Source organism: Delphinapterus leucas, chromosome 1 (genome assembly GCF_059928025.1).
Source record: "Delphinapterus leucas isolate spDelLeu-1000000601 "Yukka" chromosome 1, BTC_Dleu_Yukka2, whole genome shotgun sequence".
Classification (NCBI taxonomy): domain Eukaryota; kingdom Metazoa; phylum Chordata; class Mammalia; order Artiodactyla; family Monodontidae; genus Delphinapterus; species Delphinapterus leucas.
The window spans coordinates 93,966,168-93,975,964 of NC_143129.1; the positions used below are offsets into that span (position 1 = coordinate 93,966,168).

At 52.3% G+C, this 9,797-nt stretch overlaps 1 long non-coding RNA gene across 1 annotated transcript in view; it reads right to left on the reverse strand.

The window, feature by feature from the left end:
* Positions 1-223: 223 nt before the first annotated feature.
* Positions 224-9,797, reverse strand: part of LOC149750687 (uncharacterized) — a 63,796-nt gene continuing 54,222 nt past the window's right edge. The window contains exons 5-7 of the long non-coding RNA XR_016394552.1: positions 5,548-5,657; positions 1,835-1,937; positions 224-752 (exon numbers count right to left, since the gene is read on the reverse strand). This is a non-coding gene — a long non-coding RNA (uncharacterized LOC149750687). The remainder of the gene's footprint in view (positions 753-1,834; positions 1,938-5,547; positions 5,658-9,797) is intronic.

Below are 9,797 nucleotides of genomic sequence, written 5' to 3' on the forward strand. Positions count from 1 at the left end.
GTTCTAGGGCGTGTGAGGCAGGCGTATATGAGATAACAAGTATAAGGTGAGGGCTCAATAAATAATGGTTCCCACTAGCATGAACTTGCTTTTCTGGAACACGGCTGTAACACCCACGAAGGGCTGGGTGGCTGAAGCCCTCCTCCCTTTGGCAGCTGTCTCCAAACTTTGAAGGAAGAAAGAAGTGGCAAAGCCTTTGAGCAATATCTTCAAACATTTACAAAGAGCAGCAAGGACATTCTTCTGGTTTGTAGTTGGGGTGGGGGAGTAGTGAAAGAGGGTGTCCCAATCTGCCCACATGCCCAGCATCCTGGAGCCCCACACTCCCAGCCTGGGAAGAAGCCTTGTTCAATGTAAATGGGAGGGAGCGGGGCTCTGCTCTAGTAGGAGCAGCATCAGCTGGGCGTGAGGTGGGGAGGGGAACGTTCCAGGAGACAATAGGAAGGCAGGGGGCTATCTGCCTCACCCGACCTGGGGAGGGAAAATCTGGTGCAAAACCTGCCTCGCCCCAGAGCCAGCATGAAGTTTTCAGTACCGGAGTCAAATATAGACCCATTTCCGTAAAAGCACCAGCCTGCTTCTATAAATACCTCAGCCAGTTTTCTGGGGTTCTCATGTGACTTTGATGCCTACCTCGTCTGCGGGGATCCGTCTCCATGGTGACCAGGCCATGTGACCAGCCACTCTTCATTCAAGGCAGGTTGCTGCATCCTGGGTTGGGGGTGGGGTGATGAAGGGGGCTGGAGGGAGGGCTAAGGAGAGGGAGAAAAGGGATGAACAATGAATAAAGATAAAGTGTCTAGTCTTGGGGAAAACTGCAGAGTTCCAGCCTTACTGCAAGGATGCTGTGACAGAATTATTGATCTCCCAAGCTGGCTGTCAGGAGAGGAATATTTTTATTTGAGAAGCAATAGACATCTTTGCCTCTGAGTCAGAGAAGCAAAAGTTCAGAGCCATAAAGCACCTTAACAACCCTCGAGGACTGTTACAATCCCCGTGTTGTCAGATGAAGGTAACCAGGTCCAGAAAGGTCGAGGGACTTGTCCAAGGTCACGCGGCGAGTCAGTTGAAAACCAGGGCAAGAATCAGCATGTGTGTCCTTAGCAGACTCCCCCGCCCCCCGCCTCACTGGGGCCCCACTCTGGACTGGGGACTGCGAGGGACCGCTGAGATATAAGTGTGACTCTGGTGAGTGGGGATTTCGGTACCTTGGCTCCCAGGGTATCCCACCTGGCTGGAGTCAAAGGTCCTCCAAGGAAGGAGGAGAACAGAGCTTAATTATTCTGTGCCGAGACTTGGCCCTGGCCCCTTGGCTGATGCATGTGGAAAGAGTGGCTAATATATCATGAGAAGTCCTGCAGTGTCGAGCAAAGCCAGATGTCATCCATGGTAATCTATGGAAATCTTTTTTTGATCAGAATGTCCTAGATCTGCCCCCATCCAGCTGAATCCCTTAAGTATCACCAGGTCCTTTGCCCTTCTTTGATTGGTGCTGAGGATGAGATGAAAAGGCAGGAAAGGACTCTTCCTGCCCTTACAGAGCTGCCCTGCTTTACGTACATATGGATAAGTGAATAGAAGAGAATCTTGTGAACCATTAGCTGCGCTCTGGGGACATTTGGGTCTGGAAGTAGGATTGGGCCACAGAAGTCAGGGAAGGCTTCCTGGAGGATGAGAAGGGAGAACACAGCCAGGCAGGCAGATGGGAAGGAGCATTCTCAGGGGATACTGGGTGCTGGGATAGGACCTGGGGAGGGGGACAGAGCTCTGACTGAGGTGGGCTGAGGAGGAAACACTAGCCACATCTTGGGATAGGACCCTGCCGACCACAGACCTGATTCACGTGGTTCAATCCCGTGGGCTCAAGCTGCCAGCAGTGGAGGGTCCAGGGGGAGGTGGATTCAGAGAAGACAAAGAAACTCGTGCATCGACGTATTCTTGAAGGAGACAGAAGAGAAAAACAAACGTCATCACAGGGCTGCCTCTGTCAGCATCAGCCATGGGCTCTGTCACCACCTGGCCTTGGACGGGTGTCCAGCAGGCTCCACAGAGGTTAAAATCCACCGGGCTGGAGGCCAGTAGCAGCCAAAGTGGCTCAGGGCGAGCCTCCGTCTCCCTAACTCTCTTCACCTGTGCAGTCTCCGTGGAGCTGAGGACAGAGTGCCCCGCCTGTCCCCGCCCCACCGGCTCTTAGCCGGCCTAGCAGTGGACTGACCATACCAGCCCGTGCCCAAGCTCACGGTGGGGGGGTGTGGAGAGCAGTTACTCTGATCCGGGAGGCCGTGCCATGCAGGCCACACTTCCTCAGTGCTTCACCGCCATCCAAGCACCCAAGCTGTGTGTGTTTCCTTTACCAAGGCCGCCAGCTGCTGGAGTGCAGAACCAGTGCCCAACCTGTTTCTAGAAAATCCGCCCCTGGCTCCTAGCAGTGGGTGTGGAATGGAGGCACACATTCATTCAGCGCTGGTTGGTAGTTAGCATGGCGGGGTGTCACAGCACCCTGGGGAGACAGACCTGAATCTGAGTCCTGGCTCTGCCACTCGCTTGTGACTCCCTTGGGGAGCTTACTTAGACCCTCTGGGCCTCAGCTCCTTATTTGTGAAAGGGATAATGTTATCTACTTTGAAGAAAGTTGTGAAAGTTAGAGTGATTACAAAGTGTCCGGCACATAGAAAGCGATTTTAAAAGGCAGTCACCTCTACTACAGTGGGCGGATGAATGGAAGCATCTCCTCATGGGTTCCAGCTTCCATGCTCACGGGCCCCAGCATTCTCCCCCAGCATCATCTCTTCGGCCTAGAAGGTCCTCCCCCTTGGCTCCCCTCATCAGAAGCCTTTCTGTCCTTCAAAGCCCCATCTCAGTGTCACTCCTCCCTGCTGTCACACCTGATCGCCCACAGGATACTCCTCGGGTAGACTCTGCCCACACTGAGGACTGGCCACACTGCTTCCCTGCGAAGTAGGTGATGGATGATTCTTCTTCCATTACTGCTGTAAGGTAGTTAAACAGGAATCACAAATTCCATTTTACAGATAGAACAGTAAAAGCCTGAGGTATCAAGTGACTTGCCCAAGGTCACATCCAGCTGCTAAGAGAGTCAGTTCTAGAACTCGGGGCTCCTAAACCCAGGGCTCCACTTTCTCCCTCATCCCTGCTGCCTGTGGCTGAGATTCTTGAGATGGAGACACCAGGACTCTGGGACCTTGGCCAGGAAGTTGGCCACAGGTCTCAGCCTGGGCCCAGGATGACTCCAACCTGGGAGAAATCTGCTCTGAAGACAAAGGATGATTCCTGGCAAGGAGAGTCGCTCCTACTTCTGCTCCAGACAAATGGGAAGCTGTCGCAGATTCCATGATAAATCTTTTTGCTAAAGACGATGCTTCACTTTGAGCTTGTTATATGCACGGAGTCTTTGGACATCATACAAGTCAATTACGGAGACCGAGTTCTCAGCACTGAGCAGAGATATTTGCATTGAATGGCTAAAACAGAGCCAGAGTCTCCCAGGGACCTGGCTGGGAAGCTGGTCGACTTCAAGTTTGATGCTGGGGGTGACTGTAGAGTGCTGAGACCCTGCCCCAGGAGCCCGGTGGGAAAGGTCCCCCATTCCCATTCTAATGGCCTGCACTCTGTTTGCCCTGAGGCCACCACAAGTCTTCTGGGCAGGATTATTCTGCCTATTTTATAATCCCCAGCCTCACTCGCAGGTGCCTGGGCTTGGGGAAACACCAAGTACAGAGCTGCAAACTGGGCCTTGCTTCCCTAGCCCTGAGTCTCAGAAGCACTTCCCTATACCCTGAGGAGCTCCTTACCTGAGCCTGGAACACCTCCAGGTCAGCTCTCTGCCCCCCCGAACTCCCCAGAACCTCTCATGCATCACAGTTTGCAGAGGCTGGCCCCTGGGAACTGCTCCAGGCCAGCAGATCCAGCTTTCCATCACCCTCAGACCCTAAGAGAAGCACACGGCTGGTCCTCTGAGGCCAGGAATTTTAAACCTAGTATGTTTGTTGTTCCAAGGGGATCTTTCTCTGGCCTGAGCCTGGCTTTCAGTGTTGCAGAACCAAGGTTTGAGGTCCTATCAAGAACATAGGGGATGTGAGTTTCACGTAACCACTGCGTGGCTTTGGGCAGGTCTTTAATCTCTCTGGACCATAATTTCCTCATCTAAAAATGTGACAAATGGTCCATCCTAGCTCCAAAATGCTAAGAGTCATTCTCTGGGATTCCAAGAAGGCAGATGGAGATGGCTGGAGCATAAGAGGAGGGGGCTGGGGATGGTAAGAAATAAGGAGGTGAGAGATTAAATGGAGAGGGCAGAGGTCTGAATCACACTTGAATGTCATGCTAAAAAGCTTAGATTTTATTTTAAAGGTAATGGAGAACCAGGGGAAAATTTTAAGCACGGGAGAAGAGTTGCCAGATTTAGCAAATACCAAACATCTATTTAAATTTAAACTGGGCATCTTGTATTTTATCTGGCAACCCTGCATGGAGTGACAGAGAAAGCTCTCTGGCCACTGAGTGCAGACTGTATTGTAGGGGATAAAACTGGAGGCACAGACCATGGAGGAGGTGATTATTTTCCAGGCAATAATTACAAAAGTTAATATTTGTTGAATACTTGTTTTTGCCAGGCACCGTTCTAAGTATTTTGTGTATATAAATTCATTTAATTCTCATAACAAGGTGTAGTATCTAGTATCATTTCCATTTTACAGGTGAGGAGACGGCAGCACAGAGAGGTTAGGTCACTTGTCTAGGTCACACAGCTAGTTAGTGGCAGACTTGAGGTTAGAGTCCAAGGCCCACATGCTTAACCACCGTGACATACTGCCACTCCTGGCGGCCATGAGAGCCCAAACCCAGGCCCTGTAGTGGGAATTGGGTGACAGTCAGAAGCTGTCTTGAAGCCCCAGCCCCTTGGGTAGGGGTTGGAACACTGTGACTGGCAGAGAAGTGAGAAGGGAGGCTGTACCACAGTGACACATTTTCAGATCACTTGGTATTTTCAAAGCAGGAAGAGGAGCTCAGAAGAAAAAGAACTAGCATCTCTTCAGCATCTACCAAACACCAGGCAGGGAGCACAGCAATCCTCGAGGTATTTAGGAGGCACAGTCAGTGGGGCGCAGTGGTGAACTGCACATGGAGTGAAGGAGGACTCGACAGTTCTGGTTTGGGGTAGCTGAGGGCCACATTAACCAGAGATCACTGGGGACAACGAGCTGAAGGGCATCTGGGCCCCCGGTGTGAGGGACTGGAGAGAAGAGGCACCTAGTCCAGGACATGCTCCACTTATCAGGTACAAGACCATGAGGCAATTGAGGCCCAGAGAGGTTAAGTAACTACGCTGGAGTCACACAGAAGGTAGGTGTCAGGGCAAAAACTGGAACGGAAGTCTCTTGACTGTGTCTGGGGTGCCTAGCACAGATAGAGCCCTGGTCTAGGTTCAAAGATGGGGTGGGGATGGAGACACCCCAGCACACAAGTCGTGACCAGTATTTGGGGGCCACTGTTTGATGCGGGTTCAGGCGGTGCCTACGCGCTCACCTCTCAGAGCAGACTGTGCCCCTTCAACTCCGAAACGAAAACTGAGGGCAGAGCTGGGCTGAGTTTTAGGCACTGTGAACCAAAACAGTCTCTGCAACGGTTTTCTCCATCTGTAGAAAGAGAACAATATCTACAGCAAAGTTGTTTTGAAGATTAAATCAGGTTAAATAAATGGGAAAGCCATGAGCCATGCGATGTAATCTGTGATTGTGCTATTATTCCATTCTTCTGCCTCTGCCACTACTCCCTCACCCTTTCCCTCCTCCTCCATCTTCCCCTCTCTCCCCCACTCCGCCCTCCCATTTTCTCATCTTTTCTCCCCTCTTTTTAGGCCTTGGGGCAGAGCCTGTTCCAGGGAGTGTCTGCAGATAAGCAGCCTAGAAACAAACGTGCAGCCTCACATCTCCACCAGCCTAGCTCCCTCCTCCTGCCTCTGGCCCTCCACCCCCGACACACACACTCACATGCCACACAGGACAGCCCACTACATCGGAGACCAGTCCAACTGGCCTTCTCTCCAGCTGACCATCAACTTCCCTCCCTGCTTCCACATCCATGGGCCTCCCAGGGGGCCCAGGGAGCCCCACCTCCTGTTGCCCAGGGAGCGCGGCCAAAGATGGCAATAGGGACTGCAGGGACAGCATGAGAGGCCCAGGAGGATGGAGAGGCTCCGGCCTGGACAGCCTGGAAATGCACAAAGCCGATCCCTAGGGACCGAGCGAGAGACTGACGTCAAACCGAGGCTGAAAATATAGTTTGGAAAGTCACGCAGCACAGGGAAAAAATGAGGCACTCTCCCCAGCCAGAGACATGGGTGGTGGGGAAGGGACATAAATCCCAGCTCTTTAGAGGCTCCAAACAGCAGGGGTTGCTAGCCTCTAGACTGCCTGTCGAGAGGTCTCAGGGATTCCCAGTGTCCCATTCAGGGGCCAGGGCACCTGCAACCGCCCACATTCCTGAGAGCAGCCAATGCCCTGAAAACCGAGGGCCACCAAGGGAATCTAGGGGTGGTCCTGGCCGCCTCCCCCACACCCACACCTACCCAGGGCATCTCTGGCTAAGCTGTGGTGTGGTGGGTGACACAACCTCCCGGACCACACCCAGAGGGTCCAAAGAGCCAGGGCCAGTGCCTTGGTGTGGAGGTCAAGGTCCATGATGGCACTAAGCTCTGACATGCAACCTGCCCAGGGAGCCTGTCTTCCCACCCCATTTTCTCCACCCACCCGCCCTCACAAGTACATAAGAGTTGCCCCTTTGAATAGGAGAAACTGAGGTCCAGAGCTGTGTTGGGTGGCCTGGTGTCCACCCCACAGGTAGTTCGTGTCAGGGAGGGCCCAGAATCCTCTGCAGTATGAGGCTCTCAGAGACCAGACGTCCCACTGCCCTCAGATGCCCAAGCATCCCCCTCAGACTGGTGTGAAAGGAGCAGAGGAGCCCCAGGCCTTGAGGGCTGGTCATGGGATTGGGGCTTTCTGGGACAACCAGCAACGGGCCCTCAGGGCCAGCGATGCCAAAGGCAGACATCCCTGCCCCTACCCATCTTGGCTCTCCATAAGTCCCCAAGAATTAAAGTCCCAGGGAAAGTGACAGGGTTCCCCACCAAAGCGACCGAGGTTACATTTTCACCACGTCGTGGCAACAGAGTCAAAAGAGAATTTGAGCTGTTGTAAGAAAATAAAGAAAATTTGATTCATCTCACCCCTGAGTTGGAGATTCAGATTCCTACCTTCTACACACTTTCCTATCCCTGTGTCTTGTTCCCTCTTCTGGTCTGCCCCTCCGACCTCTCTTTTTAGCACCCCAGCTCCGGTGTTGCCTACTCTCTGAATGCCCCCACCTCATTCCCTGCCCCCAGCAGCCCGACCCCTCCAGGACAAACCGCTCTCTCCTCTGAGCTTCTCCACAGATGGGCCTCCTCACACTGTGTCTTAGTGTGTCACACATATGTCTGTCTCCTCCTGCAGGGCTCCTCCAGGGCAAAGAGGTGCCTTGGTCCTCTCTGCAACCTTCAGGGTTCAGCTCAATCCAGCCAGGAGGGCTTGCCTCACGTTCACAGAATCTAACCAAACAGGGTTTATTTGTATGTTATCCTCACAAAGACCCTAAAAAGACAACCAAGGGCTGGAGCCCTGGGCTGGGAGTAGGAGGTGTCGTCAGACTCCCCTTCTCTGGTTGCTGGTCCACAAAGCCCTGGACCTCAGGGCTCTGACAATCCTGGGTGGGACTGGGTGGGAAGCAGAGCCATTTGCATGAAAACCTAAGTCAGAGCATATCCCTCAGCTCAAAGTCCTGCCCTTGTTCCTCACCTCACTTGGGGTAAAAACCAAACTCCTTAGCAAAACCCAAAAGCCCTGTGTGATCGGGTCCCCGTTATCTCTTACCCTGTCTCATGTTGTGCTCTGCCTCCTTCTTCCTGTTCCAGCCACAGCAGGTCTCCTCCAACACCCACCTCAGGACCTTTGCACCTGCTCTGTCCCATGGCTCAAGTGTCACCTCTAGGGAGGCCTTCCCTGATCAGCCTATCTGAAACCACACACACGCACACATACACACAATCATGTTCCCTCTACCTCTTCCCTGCTTTCTTCTTATCATTTATCATCAACTGATACCTATATATTTTATTTATTTGTTTATTATTTCTCTCCCCCACTAGAATGGAGACTTGATCAGAGCAGGAACTTTTATCTGTTTGATTCTCATTCTTCTCCTAGTTGATTCACACTCCTCCCTTTAATATCCTGTAACTTAAATTCTGAGATATAAAGTTACCTACTATTTTATGTTATGTTATGTTAGATGGTGAGAATGAGAGAGGAAAAAACAGTAAAATATTTGCTTAATAGAAATATACATATAAACATACTCATAAGGAAATCCTGTCCTAGTTTCTACAACTGGCAGAGTATTGATAATTCCCTTCCTCCACTGGATGGTCCTTTTTCCCTTTGCCCTCAGCAAGTACCTCAATCAGCCATAGTCCTTGCAGGGTCGGGGTGGAGAATGTTGGGGCACATAGCAGGCCCTCAAATGATATTTATTGAATCCATGAGGAAGAAGCTGGTCTACACATACCATAGGAAGTAGAAAGGAGCCCGTCTCTGATTTGTGTAGACAACTAGAATAGATAAACCGACTAAAAAGTTATACTCACAAGATAACTACGTGACTAAAACACCCAGATAGGGGGGTATTCTCTTGTCGGCTTTCATTTCCCAAGGTGCTAGGACACATAGTCAGAGAGCTGTCACTCTGGCTGATGGTGCGGACCTACCTGCCTCAGTTTCCCCACATCAGTGGAGGGCTCTTTCAGGCTGGATGGATAGGAGGGCTTAGGCCCTGGGAGGCAGTGTGTGGGAGGGAGATGAAAGGCAGTCCCTCACGCTCCTGCACACCTCCTTCCGCATCTCCCTCTGGATGGCGTTTTCCAGTGCCCTTATCAGTGCCTTCAACAAGGCCCAGGGGACCCTGGGAGACTGCCACCAGGGTTTCTGCTCATGCCCTGAGAGCTCTCCACTCTGTCTGCAGGCCCAGAGCACCTACCTCTGCAATGGCTTCTCCTGCAGGCTGTGAGCCTGGGTACTGCTCAGGACAACCAGGTCCAGGCAGGAAAGCCAAGTCCAAACTACAGCTTTCTGAAGGCCCAGCATCAGCCCTCAACCAGCCGTAAGCCCCAGAGAGATGCCTGGACTAGGAGCTCCCTGAGGGCAGGGGAAGAACCTGATCTTTCACTATTAGGTCTCCATTCCCAGCCCTGGGGCCTGGCCCCGAAGAGGCACTTGACACATAGATGCTGAACAGTTGCAAAGGCAGCTAGCAAGACAATGGGTAGTGCTGCTGGGAGGGGGCTGGGAGGGCCCCTGGGGACCAGTCAGATCTCACTTCTGCCCCTTATTGGTTAAGTCACTTGAGTTCTCTGAGTCTCCAATTAAGACTCTTTATCTGAAAGGTGAGAATAACAATGCTTGTCTCACCCACTGTTTAAAGGTCGTGATGTGACCCTGTGTGTACCACTGGGCCGGCGGCTGGCAGGAACACCACAAATGCTGCAGTGCAGGCAGAGGCAGAACTCCCACTACTACACCTTCATGACACCCTGGTACCACTGCAGAGCTTCCACGGGGGCCTCTTCCACCAAACACTCCTCCTGACTCGTTCACCGATGCCTCCTGCCATGCTGTGTGCCAGCAGGAGCACCCTGTATCAACCAATGAATCAAACCCAGTAGGAGATTTATATGAGTTTATTAC